At 60.0% G+C, this 24,018-nt stretch overlaps 1 protein-coding gene and 1 long non-coding RNA gene across 2 annotated transcripts in view; both read left to right on the top strand.

Moving 5' to 3' along the window:
- Positions 1-24,018, top strand: part of DLGAP2 (DLG associated protein 2) — a 692,077-nt gene that overhangs the window by 318,652 nt on the left and 349,407 nt on the right. The gene's annotated exons all lie outside the window — the stretch shown is intronic.
- LOC308635413 lies at positions 15,811-16,913 on the top strand. The gene is made up of 3 exons (XR_014019186.1): positions 15,811-16,259; positions 16,316-16,643; positions 16,803-16,913. It is a non-coding gene; the product is annotated as an uncharacterized lncRNA (long non-coding RNA).

The raw sequence follows: 24,018 nt of genomic DNA, 5'->3' as shown, positions 1-24,018 counted from the left end.
GATGCTGGGTGAGGGCGTTCTCTAGCACAGGTGGGGATCACCATGGGACCTCACCTAGGAGATGCTGGGTGAGGGCGTTCTCTAGCACAGGTGGGGATCACCATGGGACCTCACCTAGGAGATGCTGGGTGAGGGCGTTCTCTAGCACAGGTGGGGATCACCATGGGACCTCACCTAGAAGATGCTGGGTGAGGGCGTTCTCTAGCACAGGTGGGAATCACCACGGGACCTCACCTAGGAGATGCTGGGTGAGGGCGTTCTCTAGCACAGTTGGGGATCAACACGGGACCTCACCTAGAGATGCTGGGTGAAGGCGTTCTCTAGCACAGGTGGGGATCACCACAGGACCTCACCTAGGAGATGCTGGGTGAAGGCGTTCTCTAGCACAGGTGGGGATCACCACGGGACCTCACCTAGGAGATGCTGGGTGAGGGCGTTCTCTAGCACAGGTGGGGATCACCATGGGACCTCACCTAGGAGATGCTGGGTGAGGGCGTTCTCCAGCACAGGTGGGGATCACCACGGGACCTCACCTAGGAGATGCTTGGTGAGGGCGTTCTCCAGCACAGGAGGGGATCACCACAGGACTTCACCTAGGAGATGCTGGGTGAAGGCGTTCTCTAGCACAGGTGGGGATCACCACAGGACCTCACCTAGAGACGCTGGGTGAAGGCGTTCTCTAGCACAGGTGGGGATCACCACGGGACCTCACCTAGGAGATGCTGGGTGAGGGCGTTCTCTAGCACAGGTGGGGATCACCACAGGACCTCACCTAGGAGATGCTGGGTGAGGGGGTTCTCTAGCACAGGTGGGGATCACCACAGGACCTCACCTAGGAGATGCTCTGTGAGGGTGTTCTCTAGCACAGGTGGGGATCACCACAGGACCTCACCTAGGAGATGCTGGGTGAGGGTGTTCTCTAGCACAGGTGGGGATCACCACAGGACCTCACCTAGGAGATGCTTGGTGAGGGTGTTCTCTAGCACAGGTGGGGATCACCACAGGACCTCACCTAGGAGATGCTGGGTGAGGGCGTTCTCTAGCACAGGTGGGGATCACCACAGGACCTCACCTAGGAGATGCTGGGTGAGGGCGTTCTCTAGCACAGGTGGGGATCACCACAGGACCTCACCTAGGAGATGCTGGGTGAGGGCGTTCTGTAGCACAGGTGGGGATCACCACGGGACCTCACCTAGGAGATGCTGGGTGAGGGCGTTCTCTAGCACAGGTGGAGATCACCACGGGACCTCACCTAGGAGATGCTGGGTGAGGGCGCTCTCTAGCACAGGTGGGGATCACCATGGGACCTCTCCTATGAGATGCTGGGTGAGGGCGTTCTCTAGCACAGGTGGGGATCACCACAGGACCTCACCTAGGAGATGCTGGGTGATGGCGTTCTCTAGCACAGGTGGGGATCACCATGGGACCTCACCTAGGAGATGCTGGGTGATGGCGTTCTCTAGCACAGGTGGGGATCACCATGGGACCTCACCTAGGAGATGCTGGGTGAGGGCGTTCTCTAGCACAGGTGGGGATCACCATGGGACCTCACCTAGAGATGCTGGGTGAGGGTGTTCTCTAGCACAGGTGGGGATCACCACGGGACCTCACCTAGGAGATGCTGGGTGAGGGCGTTCTCTAGCACAGGTGGGGATCACCATGGGACCTCACCTAGGAGATGCTGGGTGAGGGCGTTCTCCAGCACAGGTGGGGATCACCATGGGACCTCACCTAGGAGATGCTGGGTTCTCTAGCACAGGTGGGGATCACCACAGGACCTCACCTAGGAGATGCTGGGTGAGGGCGTTCTCTAGCACAGGTGGGGATCACCATGGGACCTCACCTAGGAGATGCTGGGTGAGGGCGTTCTCCAGCACAGGTGGGGATCACCATGGGACCTCACCTAGGAGATGCTGGGTGAGGGTGTTCTCTAGCACAGGTGGGGATCACCATGGGACCTCACCTAGGAGATGCTGGGTGAGGGTGTTCTCTAGCACAGGTGGGGATCACCATGGGACCTCACCTAGGAGATGCTGGGTGAGGGTGTTCTCTAGCACAGGTGGGGATCACCACAGGACCTCACCTAGGAGATGCTGGGTGAGGGTGTTCTCTAGCACAGGTGGGGATCACCATGGGACCTCACCTAGGAGATGCTGGGTGAGGGCGTTCTCTAGCACAGGTGGGGATCACCATGGGACCTCACCTAGGAGATGCTGGGTGAGGGTGTTCTCTAGCACAGGTGGGGATCACCACGGGACCTAACCTAGGAGATGCTGGGTGAGGGCGTTCTCTAGCACAGGTGGGGATCACCACAGGACCTCACCTAGGAGATGCTGGGTGAGGGCGTTCTCCAGCACAGGTGGGGATCACCATGGGACCTCACCTAGGAGATGCTGGGTGAGGGCGTTCTCCAGCACAGGTGGGGATCACCACAGGACCTCAACTAGGAGATGCTGGGTGAGGGCGTTCTCTAGCACAGGTGGGGATCACCACAGGACCTCACCTAGGAGATGCTGGGTGAGGGCGTTCTCTAGCACAGGTGGGGATCACCACAGGACCTCACCTAGGAGATGCTGGGTGAGGGCGTTCTCTAGCACAGGTGGGGATCACCATGGGACCTCACCTAGGAGATGCTGGGTGAGGGCGTTCTCTAGCAAAGGTGGGGATCACCACAGGACCTCACCTAGGAGATCCTGGGTGAGGGCGTTGTCCAGCACAGGTGGGGATCACCATGGGACCTCACCTACGAGATGCTGGGTGAGGGCGTTCTCCAGCACAGGTGGGGATCACCACAGGACCTCACCTAGGAGATGCTGGGTGAGGGCGTTCTCCAGCACAGGTGGGGATCACCATGGGACCTCACCTAGGAGATGCTGGGTGAGGGCGTTCTCTAGCACAGGTGGGGATCACCACAGGACCTCACCTAGGAGATGCTGGGTGAGGGCGTTCTCCAGCACAGGTGGGGATCACCACGGGACCTCACCTAGGAGATGCTGGGTGAGGGCGTTCTCTAGCACAGGTGGGGATCACCACAGGACCTCACCTAGGAGATGCTGGGTGAGGGCGTTCTCCAGCACAGGTGGGGATCACCACGGGACCTCACCTAGGAGATGCTGGGTGAGGGCGTTCTCTAGCACAGGTGGGGATCACCACAGGACCTCACCTAGGAGATGCTGGGTGAGGACATTCTCTAGCACAGGTGGGGATCACCACGGGACTTACCTAGGAGATGCTGGGTGAGGGCGTTCTCTAGCACAGGTGGGGATCACCATGGGACCTCACCTAGGAGATGCTGGGTGAGGGCGTTCTCCAGCACAGGTGGGGATCACCACAGGACCTCACCTAGGAGATGCTGGGTGAGGACATTCTCTAGCACAGGTGGAGATCACCACAGGACCTCACCTAGGAGATGCTGGGTGAGGACATTCTCTAGCACAGGTGGGGATCACCACGGGACCTCACCTAGGAGATGCTGGGTGAGGACATTCTCTAGCACAGGTGGGGATCACCACAGGACCTCACCTAGGAGATGCTGGGTGAGGACATTCTCTAGCACAGGTGGGGATCACCACGGGACCTCACCTAGGAGATGCTGGGTGAGGGCGTTCTCTAGCACAGGTGGGGATCACCACAGGACCTCACCTAGGAGATGCTGGGTGAGGACATTCTCTAGCACAGGTGGGGATCACCACGGGACCTCACCTAGGAGATGCTGGGTGAGGACATTCTCTAGCACAGGTGGGGATCACCACGGGACCTCACCTAGGAGATGCTGGGTGAGGGCGTTCTCCAGCACAGGTGGGGATCACCACGGGACCTCACCTAGGAGATGCTGGGTGAGGGCGTTGTCCAGCACAGGTAGGGATCACCATGGGACCTCACCTAGGAGATGCTGGGTGAGGGCGTTCTCTAGCACAGGTGGGGATCACCATGGGACCTCACCTAGGAGATGCTGGGTGAGGGTGTTCTCTAGCACAGGTGGGGATCACCACAGGACCTCACCTAGGAGATGCTGGGTGAGGGCGTTCTCTAGCACAGGTGGGGATCACCATGGGACCTCACCTAGGAGATGCTGGGTGAGGGCGTTCTCTAGCACAGGTGGGGATCACCACAGGACCTCACCTAGGAGGTGCTGGGTGAGGGTGTTCTCTAGCACAGGTGGGGATCACCACAGGACCTCACCTAGGAGATGCTGGGTGAGGGCGTTCTCTAGCACAGGTGGGGATCACCATGGGACCTCACCTAGGAGATGCTGGGTTCTCTAGCACAGGTGGGGATCACCACGGGACCTCACCTAGGAGATGCTGGGTGAGGGTGTTCTCTAGCACAGGTGGGGATCACCATGGGACCTCACCTACGAGATGCTGGGTGAGGATATTCTCTAGCACAGGTGGGGATCACCACGGGACCTCACCTAGGAGATGCTGGATGAGGACGTTCTCCAGCACAGGTGGGGATCACCACGGGACCTCACCTAGGAGATGCTGGGTGAGGATATTCTCTAGCACAGGTGGGGATCATCACAGGACCTCACCTAGGAGATGCTGGGTTCTCTAGCACAGGTGGGGATCACCATGGGACCTCACCTAGGAGATGCTGGGTGAGGGCGTTCTCCAGCACAGGTGGGGATCACCACGGGACCTCACCTAGGAGATGCTGGGTGAGGATATTCTCTAGCACAGGTGGGGATCATCACAGGACCTCACCTAGGAGATGCTGGGTTCTCTAGCACAGGTGGGGATCACCACGGGACCTCACCTAGGAGATGCTGGGTGAGGGTGTTCTCTAGCACAGGTGGGGATCACCATGGGACCTCACCTAGGAGATGCTGGGTGAGGACATTCTCTAGCACAGGTGGGGATCACCATGGGACCTCAACTAGGAGATGCTGGGTGAGGACATTCTCTAGCACAGGTAGGGATCACCATGGGACCTCACCTAGGAGATGCTGGGTGAGGGCGTTCTCTAGCACAGGTAGGGATCACCATGGGACCTCACCTAGGAGATGCTGGGTGAGGGCGTTCTCCAGCACAGGTGGGGATCACCACGGGACCTCACCTAGGAGATGCTGGGTGAGGGCGTTCTCTAGCACAGGTGGGGATCACCACAGGACCTCACCTAGGAGATGCTGGGTGAGGGCGTTCTCCAGCACAGGTGGGGATCACCACGGGACCTCACCTAGGAGATGCTGGGTGAGGGCGTTCTCTAGCACAGGTGGGGATCACCACAGGACCGCACCTAGGAGATGCTGGGTGAGGACATTCTCTAGCACAGGTGGGGATCACCACGGGACCTCACCTAGGAGATGCTGGGTGAGGGCGTTCTCTAGCACAGGTGGGGATCACCATGGGACGTCACCTAGGAGATGCTGGGTGAGGGCGTTCTCCAGCACAGGTGGGGATCACCACGGGACCTCACCTAGGAGATGCTGGATGAGGACGTTCTCTAGCACAGGTGGGGATCACCATGGGACCTCACCTAGGAGATGCTGGGTGAGGGCGTTGTCCAGCACAGGTAGGGATCACCATGGGACCTCACCTAGGAGATGCTGGGTGAGGGTGTTCTCTAGCACAGGTGGGGATCACCATGGGACCTCACCTAGGAGATGCTGGGTGAGGGCGTTGTCCAGCACAGGTAGGGATCACCATGGGACCTCACCTAGGAGATGCTGGGTGAGGGCGTTCTCTAGCACAGGTGGGGATCACCATGGGACCTCACCTAGGAGATGCTGGGTGAGGGCGTTCTCTAGCACAGGTGGGGATCACCACGGGACCTCACCTAGGAGATGCTGGGTGAGGGCGTTCTCTAGCACAGGTGGGGATCACCACAGGACCTCACCTAGGAGATGCTGGGTGAGGGCGTTCTCTAGCACAGGTGGGGATCACCATGGGACCTCACCTAGGAGATGCTGGGTGAGGGCGTTCTCTAGCACAGGTGGGGATCTCCACAGGACCTCACCTAGGAGATGCTGGGTGAGGGTGTTCTCTAGCACAGGTGGGGATCACCACAGGACCTCACCTAGGAGATGCTGGGTGAGGGCGTTCTCTAGCACAGGTGGGGATCACCATGGGACCTCAACTACGAGATGCTGGGTGAGGATATTCTCTAGCACAGGTGGGGATCACCATGGGACCTCACCTAGGAGATGCTGGGTGAATGTGTTCTCTAGCACAGGTGGGGATCACCACAGGACCTCACCTAGGAGATGCTGGGTGAGGGCGTTCTCTAGCACAGGTGGGGATCACCATGGGACCTCACCTAGGAGATGCTGGGTTCTCTAGCACAGGTGGGGATCACCACAGGACCTCACCTAGGAGATGCTGGGTGAGGGCGTTCTCTAGCACAGGTGGGGATCACCATGGGACCTCACCTAGGAGATGCTGGGTGAGGACGTTCTCCAGCACAGGTGGGGTTCACCACAAGACCTCACCTAGGAGATGCTGGGTTCTCTAGCACAGGTGGGGATCACCACAGGACCTCACCTAGGAGATGCTGGGTGAGGGCGTTCTCTAGCACAGGTGGGGATCACCATGGGACCTCACCTAGGAGATGCTGGGTGAGGACGTTCTCCAGCACAGGTGGGGATCACCACAGGACCTCACCTAGGAGATGCTGGGTTCTCTAGCACAGGTGGGGATCACCACAGGACCTCACCTAGGAGATGCTGGGTGAGGGCGTTCTCTAGCACAGGTGGGGATCACCACGGGACCTCACCTAGGAGATGCTGGGTGAGGGCATTCTCTAGCACAGGTGGGGATCACCACGGGACCTCACCTAGGAGATGCTGGGTGAGGACATTCTCTAGCACAGGTGGGGATCACCACGGGACCTCACCTAGGAGATGGTGGGTGAGGACATTCTCTAGCACAGGTGGGGATCACCACGGGACCTCACCTAGGAGATGCTGGGTGAGGGTGTTCTCTAGCACAGGTGGGGATCACCACGGGACCTCACCTAGGAGATGCTGGGTGAGGGTGTTCTCTAGCACAGGTGGGGATCACCACAGGACCTCACCTAGGAGATGCTGGATGAGGGCGTTCTCTAGCACAGGTGGTGATCACCACGGGACCTCAACTAGGAGATGCTGGGTGAGGGCGTTCTCTAGCACAGGTGGGGATCACCACAGGACCTCACCTAGGAGATGCTGGGTGAGGGCATTCTCTAGCACAGGTGGGGATCACCACGGGACCTCACCTAGGAGATGCTGGGTGAGGACATTCTCTAGCACAGGTGGGGATCACCACGGGACCTCACCTAGGAGATGCTGGGTGAGGGCGTTCTCTAGCACAGGTGGGGATCACCACGGGACCTAACCTAGGAGATGCTGGGTGAGGGCGTTCTCTAGCACAGGTGGGGATCACCATGGGACCTCACCTAGGAGATGCTGGGTGAGGGTGATCTCTAGCACAGGTGGGGATCACCATGGGACCTCACCTAGGAGATGCTGGGTGAGGGCGTTCTCTAGCACAGGTGGGGATCACCACAGGACCTCACCTAGGAGATGCTGGGTGAGGGTGTTCTCTAGCACAGGTGGGGATCACCACAGGACCTCACCTAGGAGATGCTGGGTGAGGGCGTTCTCTAGCACAGGTGGGGATCACCATGGGACCTCACCTAGGAGATGCTGGGTTCTCTAGCACAGGTGGGGATCACCACAGGACCTCACCTAGGAGATGCTGGGTGAGGGCGTTCTCTAGCACAGGTGGGGATCACCACGGGACCTCACCTAGGAGTTGCTGGGTGAGGGTGTTCTCTAGCACAGGTGGGGATCACCACAGGACCTCACCTAGGAGATGCTGGGTGAGGGCGTTCTCCAGCACAGGTGGGGATCACCACGGGACCTCACCTAGGAGATGCTGGGTGAGGGCGTTCTCTAGCACAGGTGGGGATCACCACAGGACCTCACCTAGGAGATGCTGGGTGAGGGCGTTCTCCAGCACAGGTGGGGATCACCACGGGACCTCACCTAGGAGATGCTGGGTGAGGGCGTTCTCTAGCACAGGTGGGGATCACCACAGGACCTCACCTAGGAGATGCTGGGTGAGGGCGTTCTCCAGCACAGGTGGGGATCACCACGGGACCTCACCTAGGAGATGCTGGGTGAGGGCGTTCTCTAGCACAGGTGGGGATCACCACAGGACCTCACCTAGGAGATGCTGGGTGAGGACATTCTCTAGCACAGGTGGGGATCACCACGGGACCTCACCTAGGAGATGCTGGGTGAGGGCGTTCTCTAGCACAGGTGGGGATCACCATGGGACCTCACCTAGGAGATGCTGGGTGAGGGCGTTCTCCAGCACAGGTGGGGATCACCACAGGACCTCACCTAGGAGATGCTGGGTGAGGACATTCTCTAGCACAGGTGGAGATCACCACAGGACCTCACCTAGGAGATGCTGGGTGAGGACATTCTCTAGCACAGGTGGGGATCACCACGGGACCTCACCTAGGAGATGCTGGGTGAGGACATTCTCTAGCACAGGTGGGGATCACCACAGGACCTCACCTAGGAGATGCTGGGTGAGGACATTCTCTAGCACAGGTGGGGATCACCACGGGACCTCACCTAGGAGATGCTGGGTGAGGGCGTTCTCTAGCACAGGTGGGGATCACCACAGGACCTCACCTAGGAGATGCTGGGTGAGGACATTCTCTAGCACAGGTGGGGATCACCACGGGACCTCACCTAGGAGATGCTGGGTGAGGACATTCTCTAGCACAGGTGGGGATCACCACGGGACCTCACCTAGGAGATGCTGGGTGAGGGCGTTCTCCAGCACAGGTGGGGATCACCACGGGACCTCACCTAGGAGATGCTGGGTGAGGGCGTTGTCCAGCACAGGTAGGGATCACCATGGGACCTCACCTAGGAGATGCTGGGTGAGGGCGTTCTCTAGCACAGGTGGGGATCACCATGGGACCTCACCTAGGAGATGCTGGGTGAGGGTGTTCTCTAGCACAGGTGGGGATCACCACAGGACCTCACCTAGGAGATGCTGGGTGAGGGCGTTCTCTAGCACAGGTGGGGATCACCATGGGACCTCACCTAGGAGATGCTGGGTGAGGGCGTTCTCTAGCACAGGTGGGGATCACCACAGGACCTCACCTAGGAGGTGCTGGGTGAGGGTGTTCTCTAGCACAGGTGGGGATCACCACAGGACCTCACCTAGGAGATGCTGGGTGAGGGCGTTCTCTAGCACAGGTGGGGATCACCATGGGACCTCACCTAGGAGATGCTGGGTTCTCTAGCACAGGTGGGGATCACCACGGGACCTCACCTAGGAGATGCTGGGTGAGGGTGTTCTCTAGCACAGGTGGGGATCACCATGGGACCTCACCTACGAGATGCTGGGTGAGGATATTCTCTAGCACAGGTGGGGATCACCACGGGACCTCACCTAGGAGATGCTGGATGAGGACGTTCTCCAGCACAGGTGGGGATCACCACGGGACCTCACCTAGGAGATGCTGGGTGAGGATATTCTCTAGCACAGGTGGGGATCATCACAGGACCTCACCTAGGAGATGCTGGGTTCTCTAGCACAGGTGGGGATCACCATGGGACCTCACCTAGGAGATGCTGGGTGAGGGCGTTCTCCAGCACAGGTGGGGATCACCACGGGACCTCACCTAGGAGATGCTGGGTGAGGATATTCTCTAGCACAGGTGGGGATCATCACAGGACCTCACCTAGGAGATGCTGGGTTCTCTAGCACAGGTGGGGATCACCACGGGACCTCACCTAGGAGATGCTGGGTGAGGGTGTTCTCTAGCACAGGTGGGGATCACCATGGGACCTCACCTAGGAGATGCTGGGTGAGGACATTCTCTAGCACAGGTGGGGATCACCATGGGACCTCAACTAGGAGATGCTGGGTGAGGACATTCTCTAGCACAGGTAGGGATCACCATGGGACCTCACCTAGGAGATGCTGGGTGAGGGCGTTCTCTAGCACAGGTAGGGATCACCATGGGACCTCACCTAGGAGATGCTGGGTGAGGGCGTTCTCCAGCACAGGTGGGGATCACCACGGGACCTCACCTAGGAGATGCTGGGTGAGGGCGTTCTCTAGCACAGGTGGGGATCACCACAGGACCTCACCTAGGAGATGCTGGGTGAGGGCGTTCTCCAGCACAGGTGGGGATCACCACGGGACCTCACCTAGGAGATGCTGGGTGAGGGCGTTCTCTAGCACAGGTGGGGATCACCACAGGACCGCACCTAGGAGATGCTGGGTGAGGACATTCTCTAGCACAGGTGGGGATCACCACGGGACCTCACCTAGGAGATGCTGGGTGAGGGCGTTCTCTAGCACAGGTGGGGATCACCATGGGACGTCACCTAGGAGATGCTGGGTGAGGGCGTTCTCCAGCACAGGTGGGGATCACCACGGGACCTCACCTAGGAGATGCTGGATGAGGACGTTCTCTAGCACAGGTGGGGATCACCATGGGACGTCACCTAGGAGATGCTGGGTGAGGGCGTTCTCCAGCACAGGTGGGGATCACCACGGGACCTCACCTAGGAGATGCTGGATGAGGACGTTCTCTAGCACAGGTGGGGATCACCATGGGACCTCACCTAGGAGATGCTGGGTGAGGGCGTTGTCCAGCACAGGTAGGGATCACCATGGGACCTCACCTAGGAGATGCTGGGTGAGGGTGTTCTCTAGCACAGGTGGGGATCACCATGGGACCTCACCTAGGAGATGCTGGGTGAGGGCGTTGTCCAGCACAGGTAGGGATCACCATGGGACCTCACCTAGGAGATGCTGGGTGAGGGCGTTCTCTAGCACAGGTGGGGATCACCATGGGACCTCACCTAGGAGATGCTGGGTGAGGGCGTTCTCTAGCACAGGTGGGGATCACCACAGGACCTCACCTAGGAGATGCTGGGTGAGGGCGTTCTCTAGCACAGGTGGGGATCACCATGGGACCTCACCTAGGAGATGCTGGGTGAGGGCGTTCTCTAGCACAGGTGGGGATCACCACAGGACCTCACCTAGGAGATGCTGGGTGAGGGTGTTCTCTAGCACAGGTGGGGATCACCACAGGACCTCACCTAGGAGATGCTGGGTGAGGGCGTTCTCTAGCACAGGTGGGGATCACCATGGGACCTCACCTACGAGATGCTGGGTGAGGATATTCTCTAGCACAGGTGGGGATCACCATGGGACCTCACCTAGGAGATGCTGGGTGAAGGTGTTCTCTAGCACAGGTGGGGATCACCACAGGACCTCACCTAGGAGATGCTGGGTGAGGGCGTTCTCTAGCACAGGTGGGGATCACCATGGGACCTCACCTAGGAGATGCTGGGTTCTCTAGCACAGGTGGGGATCACCACAGGACCTCACCTAGGAGATGCTGGGTGAGGGCGTTCTCTAGCACAGGTGGGGATCACCATGGGACCTCACCTAGGAGATGCTGGGTGAGGACGTTCTCCAGCACAGGTGGGGATCACCACAGGACCTCACCTAGGAGATGCTGGGTTCTCTAGCACAGGTGGGGATCACCACAGGACCTCACCTAGGAGATGCTGGGTGAGGGCGTTCTCTAGCACAGGTGGGGATCACCACGGGACCTCACCTAGGAGATGCTGGGTGAGGGCATTCTCTAGCACAGGTGGGGATCACCACGGGACCTCACCTAGGAGATGCTGGGTGAGGACATTCTCTAGCACAGGTGGGGATCACCACGGGACCTCACCTAGGAGATGGTGGGTGAGGACATTCTCTAGCACAGGTGGGGATCACCACGGGACCTCACCTAGGAGATGCTGGGTGAGGGTGTTCTCTAGCACAGGTGGGGATCACCACGGGACCTCACCTAGGAGATGCTGGGTGAGGGTGTTCTCTAGCACAGGTGGGGATCACCACAGGACCTCACCTAGGAGATGCTGGATGAGGGCGTTCTCTAGCACAGGTGGTGATCACCACGGGACCTCAACTAGGAGATGCTGGGTGAGGGCGTTCTCTAGCACAGGTGGGGATCACCACAGGACCTCACCTAGGAGATGCTGGGTGAGGGCATTCTCTAGCACAGGTGGGGTTCACCACAGGACCTCACCTAGGAGATGCTGGGTGAGGGCGTTCTCCAGCACAGGTGGTGATCACCACGGGACCTCAACTAGGAGATGCTGGGTGAGGGCGTTCTCTAGCACAGGTGGGGATCACCACAGGACCTCACCTAGGAGATGCTGGGTGATGACGTTCTCTAGCACAGGTGGGGATCACCACGGGACCTCACCTAGGAGATGCTGGGTGAGGACATTCTCTAGCACAGGTGGGGATCACCACGGGACCTCACCTAGGAGATGCTGGGTGAGGGCGTTCTCTAGCACAGGTGGGGATCACCACGGGACCTAACCTAGGAGATGCTGGGTGAGGGCGTTCTCTAGCACAGGTGGGGATCACCATGGGACCTCACCTAGGAGATGCTGGGTGAGGGTGTTCTCTAGCACAGGTGGGGATCACCATGGGACCTCACCTAGGAGATGCTGGGTGAGGGTGTTCTCTAGCACAGGTGGGGATCACCACAGGACCTCACCTAGGAGATGCTGGGTGAGGGCGTTCTCTAGCACAGGTGGGGATCACCATGGGACCTCACCTAGGAGATGCTGGGTTCTCTAGCACAGGTGGGGATCACCATGGGACCTCACCTAGGAGATGCTGGGTGAGGGTGTTCTCTAGCACAGGTGGGGATCACCACAGGACCTCACCTAGGAGATGCTGGGTGAGGACATTCTCTAGCACAGGTGGGGATCACCACGGGACCTCACCTAGGAGATGCTGGGTGAGGGCGTTCTCTAGCACAGGTGGGGATCACCACGGGACCTCACCTAGGAGATGCTGGGTGAGGGTGTTCTCTAGCACAGGTGGGGATCACCACAGGACCTCACCTAGGAGGTGCTGGGTGAGGGTGTTCTCTAGCACAGGTGGGGATCACCACAGGACCTCACCTAGGAGGTGCTGGGTGAGGGTGTTCTCTAGCACAGGTGGGGATCACCACAGGACCTCACCTAGGAGATGCTGGGTGAGGGCGTTCTCTAGCACAGGTGGGGATCACCATGGGACCTCACCTAGGAGATGCCTCTTTTAGTGCACCTGAAGCCCCGGCTTTATCCAGGGAACGTTTGGAAGAGGATGGCATAACCACCTGGCTCCACGCTGGTCCCACTGCTGTTCTAACTCGGGGCATGAAGGGCAGTGTTTCCAGGGTGGACGCTGCAGGGGTGAGGTCTCGCAGGAAGGAGGGCTTGGAGGCATCCCTGCGTCCTCAGCTCTGGGACCTGCTCAGCGAGGTGGGCAGACCCTGTGCTGAGATCACCCACTGCGCTCAGGGGCGCTCAGGGACGGGAGGCGACAGGGAGAGTCTGGGCGAGGCTGGGCCTGAAGTACTGACAGGAGGACGAACCAAGCCCAGGCGCCAGCCCAGCAGCTTGGCGTGGCGTGCAGGGGAATCCCAGTTTCCTTGCCAAGAGAAGCCGAGAAGGGACCCGTGCAGTGTCCTCAGATGAACTGAGTGCTTCTCTGCAGGGCCCAGAAGCCTTGTCTGCCTGTGAGTGTGCCAGCTCCAGCATCAGGAGGCTGTCTGCCCTGCCCCTGCAGGCCTGGTGTCCCCTGCATGGCTGTGGGCAGAGGTCTCGAGGTACCTGAGGTGTGGAGATGACGTGGTGATGGTGATCTTTCTCCTCCGAGCCCAGGGGTGGAGTTCCAAGGTGGGGACTCCGATAACCACGGGAGCCTGGGATTCTGGAACATTGACACAAGCGCGTGTTGGAAAGGCAGGTGGGAGCCAGAGCAGGAGGAGGACGTGTTCTGGGTCCTGCGGGTGCTCTGGGAGGACCCCTCCTGCCTCCTGCTGCGGTTGCTGGAGCAGCGGGAAGCGTGGGGACCTGGCCTTCAGCAAGACCCCGGGGCCCTCAGAGCAGGACCCCCACGTTCCACAGGCACCTTGAGTTCTGACCCCCGGCTCTCCAGGCAGAGGCATTTATTCATGGTCAGATTGAAGGCTCCTTTTCCTTTTAAGAAATTCAGACGTCAGTATCCATAACAGAAACGTAGGGTCAGTGCAGGCAGACCCTTTTCTAATGGACACACCCAGGGACATTACAAGGCAGACTCCTAACTCGGGTCCTTGGAGAGTGCTGTGGCTCCCTCTGTCTGGACAGCTGGCCCTGGCTGCTGCACCGCACTCGCTGCAGTGGTCAAGGAGAGGGACCTGACTGAGGTTCAGAGGGCATCTCTGTCTCTCTCCACAGGTACTGCTCACAGCCCCCACAGGTCCTGGTGTGCCCTGAGGAAAGATGGGCAGATGCTCAGGAGCCTGGCAGGGTCAGGAGCCACCTTGCCGCAGCCTCACAGGTGGTGTGTTGGCACGGTGAGCTCAGAGTGCGAGAATCTGGCCCTCCTCTCCCTTGGGCTCCTCACAGGACCACTGGCCGAGAGAGCCTGTCCAGGTGCCAGGACTAACTCCTGAGAAGGAAGGGACTGGGGTCGGGGAGTGCTGGTGCTGCTCTGCCTCCAATCTGCAGAATGGGATTCTGCGTCCCACATCATCTCCAAGTAGCTGCACAAGGCCACGTGTCCACGTTGGGAGTGGCTGTCAAAGTAGTGCGTTGTGCTCTGAAAGAGGAAAGAATCAGGAGAAATGTGCACAGCCACGTAGCAAGGCGTCAGTCTGTGTGAGTCCCGGGGTGAATCCCAGGTGGGCAAGACGTCCGTCTGTGTGAGTCCCGGGGTGAATCCCAGGTGGGCAAGACGTCCGTCTGTGTGAGTCCCGGGGTGAATCCCAGGTGGGCAAGACGTCCGTCTGTGTGAGTCCCGGGGTGAATCCCAGGTGGGCAAGACGTCCGTCTGTGTGAGTCCCGGGGTGAATCCCAGGTGGGCAAGACGTCCGTCTGTGTGAGTCCCGGGTGAATCCCAGGTGGGCAAGACGTCCGTCTGTGTGAGTCCCGGGGTGAATCCCAGGTGGGCAAGACGTCCGTCTGTGTGAGTCCCGGGGTGAATCCCAGGTGGGCAAGACGTCCGTCTGTGTGAGTCCCGGGGTGAATCCCAGGTGGGCAAGACGTCCGTCTGTGTGAGTCCCGGGTGAATCCCAGGTGGGCAAGACGTCCGTCTGTGTGAGTCCTGGGGTGAATCCCAGGTGGGCAAGACGTCCGTCTGTGTGAGTCCCGGGTGAATCCCAGGTGGGCAAGACGTCCGTCTGTGTGAGTCCCGGGGTGAATCCCAGGTGGGCAAGACGTCCGTCTGTGTGAGTCCCGGGTGAATCCCAGGTGGGCAAGACGTCCGTCTGTGTGAGTCCCGGGGTGAATCCCAGGTGGGCAAGACGTCCGTCTGTGTGAGTCCCGGGTGAATCCCAGGTGGGCAAGACGTCCGTCGTGTGAGTCCCGGGTGAATCCCAGGTGGGCAAGACGTCCGTCTGTGTGAGTCCCGGGTGAATCCCAGGTGGGCAAGACGTCCGTCTGTGTGAGTCCCGGGTGAATCCCAGGTGGGCAAGACGTCCGTCTGTGTGAGTCCCGGGTGAATCCCAGGTGGGCAAGACGTCCGTCTGTGTGAGTCCCGGGTGAATCCCAGGTGGGCAAGACGTCCGTCTGTGTGAGTCCCGGGTGAATCCCAGGTGGGCAAGACGTCCGTCTGTGTGAGTCCCGGGTGAATCCCAGGTGGGCAAGACGTCCGTCTGTGTGAGTCCCGGGTGAATCCCAGGTGGGCAAGACGTCCGTCTGTGTGAGTCCCGGGTGAATCCCAGGTGGGCAAGACGTCCGTCTGTGTGAGTCCCGGGTGAATCCCAGGTGGGCTGGGGGAGGAGAACCCATGCTCCTGCGAATGCTTTCAGAGCCACCGTCCTTCAAAGGGTGAGTTTCCTGGAAACCACACGAGCATCCACGGGAAGGTTGGCTTTACGAGGATCGGTGAGTTTTATTTCACAAGTAAGAGTCACATCTACATAGAGAATCCCTGGGCCAGTGATCCCTGCAGACCCACGTGGAGGACCAGGCCTCTGACGACTCGATGGTGTCACCTCAGTGCCGTTGACCAGCTTCCTAGCATTCACAGCTGATTCCGTTGTTTGAAACCGTGCGATCTTCTTTGTTTGAGGGCTGAGTTTCCAGGACCAGCTCGGGGCTCCTGTGCGGAGCGTGACGGGCTGTAGTTCCAGACCCCCTGCTGGGGGTGTGGGTCCCCACTCCCTGGGCTCTCTGCTCATCTGCTTGTGCACACCAGGGTTGGCGTGACAGTCCCACGCGGGAGCCAGGGCTGGTTTTGTTCTGTGGCTTGGGGGATTTTTTAACGGGTGTGTCCCCCCAGTTCAGGAGCCAGAGCTCAGCCCACTGCTGCCTGGAGTCCAGCCCTCCTGAAAGGGGTGCACTGAGGGTCAGGCCAGGAAGGGCAGCCCCAGGCTCCTGGGCCCGACTGGCAGGACACATCAGCCCTAGCACCGCCACGGTCACGGCCCACAGCTGCCTGATCTCTGTCCCTGTGACTGTAGGGGTTTGAGGGTCAAGCGGCATCATCTGAGAAAGGCCACGGCCACCTCACAGGCGACATGACGTGAGCCTCGGCCAGACCTCCCGCTGGGCAAGGATTCCACCTTGAGGCTCCACGGCCTCCGCCTGGGGCTGGTACTATTGGTAGGAGGTTGAGGTAGGACCACCTTGGCGCTCTTGGGGCTTGGCGCCATGACGTTAACTAAAACGGGATGAAATCATGAGTCCCGTCAGGAGGGCGTGTGCGGTGCTGGGACCATCACGGCGCTCCTTGTCTGGTCCTCCAGCTTCTTCACTCAAGGGTCCGCCTCTCCAGTTTCCTGGAGGTCTGGGAAATCCCCTCTGGAAGGGCACTGCTGGAACAGCCCAGATGAAGGTGGGGTGCAGGACACATGTGGGCTGTGGAGAGACCACGATGCACCTCCAGTCTCCACCAGCACAGGGGCCCCTGGCGACTTCCAGCCAGGCTGGCGAGGTGAGCCGCTGCACAGTCAGCGGTGCGTGGCATTACTGTACGCACAGACCCCCCTGAGGGGCCGCCTCTTCACAGGGAGTTAGTGAATCCCAGAGCCCAGAGCATCCAGGATGGAGCAGATTCATTGACGTCTTCCCTTCATGACAGCTCTGAACAAGAGAATGACATGGGCGTCTCCAGGGGCACCTCCCAGTCCCCCTGGGGCCCACCATCACTGCCCAGCCCCTCCAGGGCCCACGGGCACCTCCCAGTCCCCCTCAGGTCCACCATCACTGCCCAGCCCCTCCAGGGCCCACGGGCACCTCCCAGTCCCCCTGCCCAGCCCCTCCAGGGCCCACGGGCACCTCCCAGTCCCCCTGCCCAGCCCCTCCAGGGCCCACGGGCACCTCCCAGTCCCCCTCAGGTCCACCATCACTGCCCAGCCCCTCCAGGGCCCACGGGCACCTCCCAGTCCCCCTGCCCAGCCCCTCCAGGGCCCACGGGCACCTCCCAGTCCCCCTTCCCAGCCCCTTCAGGGCCCACGGGCACCTCCCAGGTCCACCATCACTCCTCAGCCCCTCCAGGGCCCACGGGCACCATCCTGTGTTGGCAGAGCCTCGGGGTCAGGTCCAGATGCTCGCCCCTTGTCAGAGTGCTACTCTCCAGTGGGTCACTAACCCATCAGCCAGCGCCTGGATCAGCCCGAGGTGGACATGGAGTGGCCCTCATCCATGGTGACCAGTGCCTGAGGCTTGTTTGTGGTGCTGGGACCGTCCGCTCCTGGGAGGGCACTGTTTGTGGAGAGAGGAGCTGGACCATCTTGCCCCTCAAGAGCATGGATCTCCACAATGGGCACAGCCGCTGCACCCAAGTCTGTGGTCAGGGCTGCCAGGACCCTGGAGCACGGGTGCCAGGCGCGGTTCTGAGTCATCCTCCCCAGGAGGGGCCAGCTCCACCGGCTGCTGTGCAGGGAACCCATGCAGGGTGTCCGTCAGGAGCCCACCCGGCAGAGTGCGCCAGGGGACAGAGGCTGCGCCCTAGTGAACTGTCCGTTTAACTGCAGTTTAGAAGAGTCTCGTTTTCCTGTCGTCCTGAGCAGATTTATCGTGGTAAACATGTTTCCCCGGGGTGAATGTGTCTATCATTTTCCTGTGTCATATGATGGTACTTAATTTCTCAAAAGTCCAACTGGTTCTCACAAGAATATTTCAGTTAAAAGATGGACTCCGGGGGCCCCTCCACTCCTCCTCCCTCCGTCCCCTGTGTTTCTTCTGTTCCTCGTTTGAAAAGCTCTCCATCTGGAACACGGCTTCCTCAGATTTCCCTGTCTGGTGGGGGAGACGCATCAGACCCCGAGCTGACCTGACCCGGAGCAGCCCAGGGACCAGGGACGTGCGGAGGGGACCAGGGATGGGCGCAGCAGCAGCTGTGGAGCAGGTGGCTCTGGGGTCTCCTGCAGGTCGCTCTCGGGGTGGGCAGGTGCAGCTGCTGCCCCGGCTCCCTGGGAGCCCCTGGACGTCCCCGGGAGCCTGTGGGGTCTACTGTCCATCTGCGTCCACACAGAAACGCACTCTGCCGGGACTCTGCAGTTCAGAAGGCGCAGGCTGGGGAGCCGGCCAGCATGGTGGTGGGGACTCTTGTGGATCAGAACCCCACAGCAACCCTCATCCGCTGACCCTGGCTTTCCTACTCTCGAGCGTCGGGGACAGTGCCAGGGACGATCCAGCGGGACGAAGCTCACCTGGGCTCCTCTGCGTTTTGTATTGGTTCTCACCAAACGGAGGGTCTGGACTTCGGGACTAAGACGAGGTGCTCACCTGGGGAGGCCCTGGGGACAGGCTGCGGTGCTCCCAGGAGAGGCAGGCTCCTCGCCGTGTTCCAGGGACACACAGCGCAGGAGACACCGATCGTCTGTGGAGATGCGTCTGGGAGCAGCAGGACACAATCCCAGAGGCCCCTCAGGAGACCTGTGCCTGGCCACCCCAGCTCCTCTCCACGTCTCCCACTGTGCTCACCTGCTGTGCCCCAGTGCCGCTCTGTTCTCTCCCAGCTGCCCAAACCTGCTTTTTCTGAAGAGACGTCTTTCCCCTGAGACGTGCTCCCTGGACAGGAGGCTGCTGTTTCTCTCGCCCTCTTTGGGGAGGGGCGTGGTGTTGAGGAGGCACAGCCCGCACAGCGCGAGCGCCAGCCTTCCGCCTTCCCGCAGGGCTTCCTGAGCGTGCCCCTGGAGCACAGCCTGAGTGCCACACAGGCCAACAGCCTGGCACGGGCTGGGCTGCCAGGTGCTGCTGCTGCTGCCTCCTGAGGCCCACGTTCAAGGGACGCAGGAGGACTCAGAGGCCCTCTGATGGGGGGCGGGTGTCAGCACCAGCGTCAAGGGCCTGAGGTGGGGACCCTGTGTCTGCTCAGGTGACAGCTCCTGACGTGAGTGGCTGTGACTAGGCTGCAGGTTCCCTGCATCCTCTTTGCTATCAAAATAGATTGATTTTTTAAATGCATAGATCTTTCAAAATTTCCTCCACACATAAAAATGCATTTGTATTTAGCCAGAGACAGATGAAGAGGGTGAGGGCTTTGTCCTTTGTCCTGGGTCCCTGCAGGTAGCAGGTAAGGCAGGCAGCCGGCAGTCCGGTGGAGTCTGGCGGCTGGGCCTGTGTAGCAGGTGCGTAGCCTGTTGGCCGCCTGCTGCGGATGGGCTCTGGGGAGCAGGCCTCTGGGTTGCAGGCCAAAATCCCTTCTGCAAAGGTGGCCATGTGGCCAGGGCAGGGACAGGACTCCCGGGAAGCTGGGAGGACCTCAAACCTTGCCCCTCCCACCCACAAGAGGGCCATCACAGAGGGTAGCCGGTGGCCACTCTCCGTACACTCTGAGGAGGAGGGGCAGCTGTGCTGCTTAACCAGAGGCCTTAGGAAGACGGGGCCAGTGCTGCGGGGGATGGGAGTGCCGTCCTCCCTGGTCCCTGGAGCAAGACAGAAGTCCTGAGTGCGTCCCTGCCAGGGCTGGGTGGCTGTTAGCCGGGGCTTGGCCTTCATCAACTCTCGGAATCTGGCTGCGATGCCTGCCCTACTGGGCAGGTTCCAGGTGTGAGTGACAGCCTGGGGACGTCTGTGGCTCTGCCCTGCTCTGCAGGTTCCAGGTGTGAGCCATGGCCTGGGGAGGTCTGTGGCTCCTTGTTTTTATATTTGTTCCTTTTTAATAGGGAGCAGCCAGAAATCTTAATATCTAGTTCCTCAATACACGTAGGAACATGCCAGAACTCTTGAGGCGCCAGAGTTGAATTGCTCTTTCCTGGAGTCCCCCATATTCAGTGTGCCCAGACCACCCTCTGCTACAGTGTGAGTATTCAGACCCGTTGTTTTACGGAGCTGGAAACCAGGCCTGGCTACTGGTCGACCATGGGTTGGACAGGGGCTGTGAGAGCATCTGTCTGGTACCTTGGGCGCCAGCGTTCGGGTGCAGGGCGGCTGGGCTGTGTGCAGGCTGCAGTGGTGGTGGCACTAGCGCTTCCCCGGGGAGTTTAAACACAGCAGTGTGTTCTCAACAGCCTCAGATCCAAGCGACTTGGAATCCCCTTCCTGGGAAGGATCTGGCTTTTGCGTTCTGCCGTTAAAGTGAGAATTGTGTCTCTAATTTTACTTAAAGTCAAAGTGGTTCACAATTAGAGGTGTGAGGCTCCTCTGGAACTCAGGCAGGTGCGGCCGCGGGTGTTTCGGGGTCACCACCACTGCCAAGGCCCCCGGCCACCGTCTCCCAGGGCACCTGGGCCAAGGACACCCGCCACCCGTCGTCTTCTCCCCATCCTCCTGAGTTAGCCGGGGGTCACATTCATCCCCTGGTGCGCTTGGACACGTGTGGACTTACCCTGCGCCCCCTGGGTTCGTGTGTGGGTGCTCTGTGGGTGGTCAGAGGGCGACTTTGTTTGCAGGAGGCAGATGCTCAGTCTTAAGCACCCTAGGTTGATGGTGGGGGGTGTGGGCTCGGAGGTGGGCAGGAGCCACAGGTGGGCCGCAGGGCTGCGGACTGGCCTCAGCCAGCCCCAGCAGAGTCCTCCCCTCTGAGTCAGTGAGGGACGGGGAGCAGCCTGTGGCAGAGCAGACCCCCACGGCCTCCGCGAAGCAGGGAGAGGTGTTTGAGAAAGCAGGTTTTCAGGTGATGGGAATGTGAACATCGCATTTTCTTTCTTTCATATATATATATATATATATATATATATATATATATATATATATATATATATGTTAGTTGTAGGTGAACACAGTATCTTACTTCATGTTTATGTGGTGCTGAGGATTGAACCCAGTGTCTCACACGTGCTAGGTGAGCACTCTACCACTGAGCCCCAGCCCAGCCCATAAACATTGCATTTTATTCCTATGAATGTACATATTCACTTGTTTTTGATCATTCCTTACTCAAAAAATAATAAAAGGCAACTCACAGACGTGAAAGCACACCTTCAGAGAAAGCAGCTCTGAACAGGTGGGCATGGAGAAGGGCCTGTGGGTCCACAGCCTGTGCTACCAACGTGAGCCAGGCCCGGTCCAGGGAGCAGGGAGCAGGAGCAGCGCAGCAGGTGAGGCCAGGTGCCGCTGGCCGGGGAGACTGTCAGGCACGCAGGTGGACTCCGCACAGCAGGGGCTCTGCAGCCAAGGTGACGGACGAGCAGCTCTGTCCCCAGGTGGGTGTCCATCCAGCCACAGCATCTCACTTACTGGACCCACCTCCGTGGGACAGCTCCAGGGGGACCCGACATGCACTCAGCTCCCTGGTGGGGCCCAGAGGCTGGTCAAAAGGTAGACGGCGGACACCAGGCAGGCTGACTTCTGCCCTCGTGCGGCTGCCGCAGGCTCCTTGACGGGTGCGTCCTGCAGGCGTCCCGCAGGCGGCCCTCACAGCACACCCAGGCCTGGTGAAGACTGCCCTCCACCCTGTCTCCCGTGACTTGACTCTTACAGAGGATGTGCACTGCTTTCCTTGATTTGAGAAAGAATCCATATCTCTTGTTAATCACATCTGGAATCTACACTGGGTTCATGGTATGAAAGGACAGGAGCCGGGTCCTGCAGCTGCGTTCCCAGATCTGTGTCCCTGCCTGGCCTCGTTGACAAGTCTGAGTTCACAGGAGGTGAGGGCCACCAGCTGCCGGCTGCTGTGGCAGAGCCTACAAGGGCAGAGGTGACATCCCTGCTCCTCAGGGCACTGCTGGCTAGAGCCTCGCTGCCCGTGAGGGCTGCCTTCTGCCTGCGGCACGACTCTGCGCCGTCTCCTGGGGACAGGGGACTCGGGTCTCTTCCTCCTCTGGGAGAGACTCACCGCTTTGCAGGAGCCCCTCCACGCCCTCGCCTGACCCTAGCCCCTCCCGTCCCGATCCCTGCTGACATTAGGGCTCAAGGAGTGCATTTCAGGGGACACGACCCTTGACTGTAGGGTGGCTTTCCTGTGACAAGTGTTCCCAGTTTGTGGCACTGAGCTGGGCTTTGCTGGGCTGCGGTCAGAGAGGCTGACCATGAGCATGTTGTGGTTCTCTGCTCACTTTGGACGTCAGCGCCTCCTGTCCCCCTCCCTTCACCCCGTGCACCCGCCTGCACGAGGTCCGCCTAGCTCTGGCTGCAGGTGCTCTGCCAGGGCAGTGCCCAGAGCCTCTGTGTCTGTCCTGTGAGCTCCTGTGGGCCACAGGTGCGTTGTGCTCCACCTTGCACCTGGAGTCGCGCTGCCCTCTCCTGGTCACAGTCACTGCCTCAGGAGAGCCTGCTCAGGGCAGGAGGCTCCGGCGGGACTCAAAGAGGCAGATGGCAGAAGTAGAAGGCAGTGTTCTGGGCCAACGATGATTGACGTGAATTCCATAGAACATTCTTCTTCTTTTCCTTTTTTAACCCTTATGTTCTTCTTGGAGGTTTTATTGCAGAGGCTCTTATGTGAGATGCCTTCTTTGTATTTGCCTCCTGCTTGGTTACCTGGCCCAGGACTAGCAGAGCAGCCACAGAATGTGGCTCCTGTGGGGAGTGAGAGGCCCTGCCTTCCTGGGTTCAGGAGTCTCCATCTGCCTTCCAAAGCGATCACATTAATGCTCAGCATCCCCAGCCATCAGGAAAACGAGGTCAGACTACCCTGAGATTCCTCCCACTCCAGCCAAGAGTAGAGATGATAATACGTGCTGCAGAGGATAAGAGGACGAGGGGCACCCTGCTGTGTGGAGAGGACGTGGGAACGAGGGGCACCGTGTGGTGTTGGTGAGGACGAGGGGCACCGTGTGGTGTTGGTGAGGACGTTGGACGAGGGGCACCCGTGTGGTGTTGGTGTTGGTGAGGACGTGGGGACGAGGGGCACCGTGTGGTGTTGGTGTTGGTGAGGACATGGGGACGAGGGGCACCCGTGTGGTGTTGGTGTTGGTGAGGACGTGGGGACGAGGGGCACCGTGTGGTGTTGGTGAGGACGTGGGGACGAGGGGCACCGTGTGGTGTTGGTGAGGACGTGAGACGAGGGGCACCCGTGTGGTGTTGGTGTTGGTGAGGACGTGGGGACGAGGGGCACCGTGTGGTGTTGGTGTTGGTGAGGACATGGGGACGAGGGGCACCCGTGTGGTGTTGGTGTTGGTGAGGACGTGGGGACGAGGGGCACCGTGTGGTGTTGGTGAGGACGTGGGGACGAGGGGCACCGTGTGGTGTTGGTGAGGACGTGAGACGAGGGGCACCCGTGTGGTGTTGGTGAGGACGAGGGGACGAGGGGCACCGTGTGGTGTTGGTGAGGACGAGGGGACGAGGGGCACCGTGTGGTGTTGGTGTTGGTGAGGACGTGGGGACGAGGGGCACCCGTGTGGTGTTGGTGAGGACGAGGGGACGAGGGGCACCGTGTGGTGTTGGTGAGGACGAGGGGACGAGGGGCACCGTGTGGTGTTGGTGTTGGTGAGGACATGGGGACGAGGGGCACCCGTGTGGTGTTGGTGTTGGTGAGGACGTTAGACGAGGGGCACCCGTGTGGTGTTGGTGTTGGTGAGGACGTGGGGACGAGGGGCACCGTGTGGTGTTGGTGTTGGTGAGGACATGGGGACGAGGGGCACCCGTGTGGTGTTGGTGTTGGT

The sequence above is a fragment of the Spermophilus citellus genome, assembly GCF_964194105.1.
Source record: "Spermophilus citellus genome assembly, chromosome: 16".
NCBI lineage: Eukaryota > Metazoa > Chordata > Mammalia > Rodentia > Sciuridae > Spermophilus > Spermophilus citellus.
This window is presented reverse-complemented; position numbering and strand designations above follow the sequence as displayed.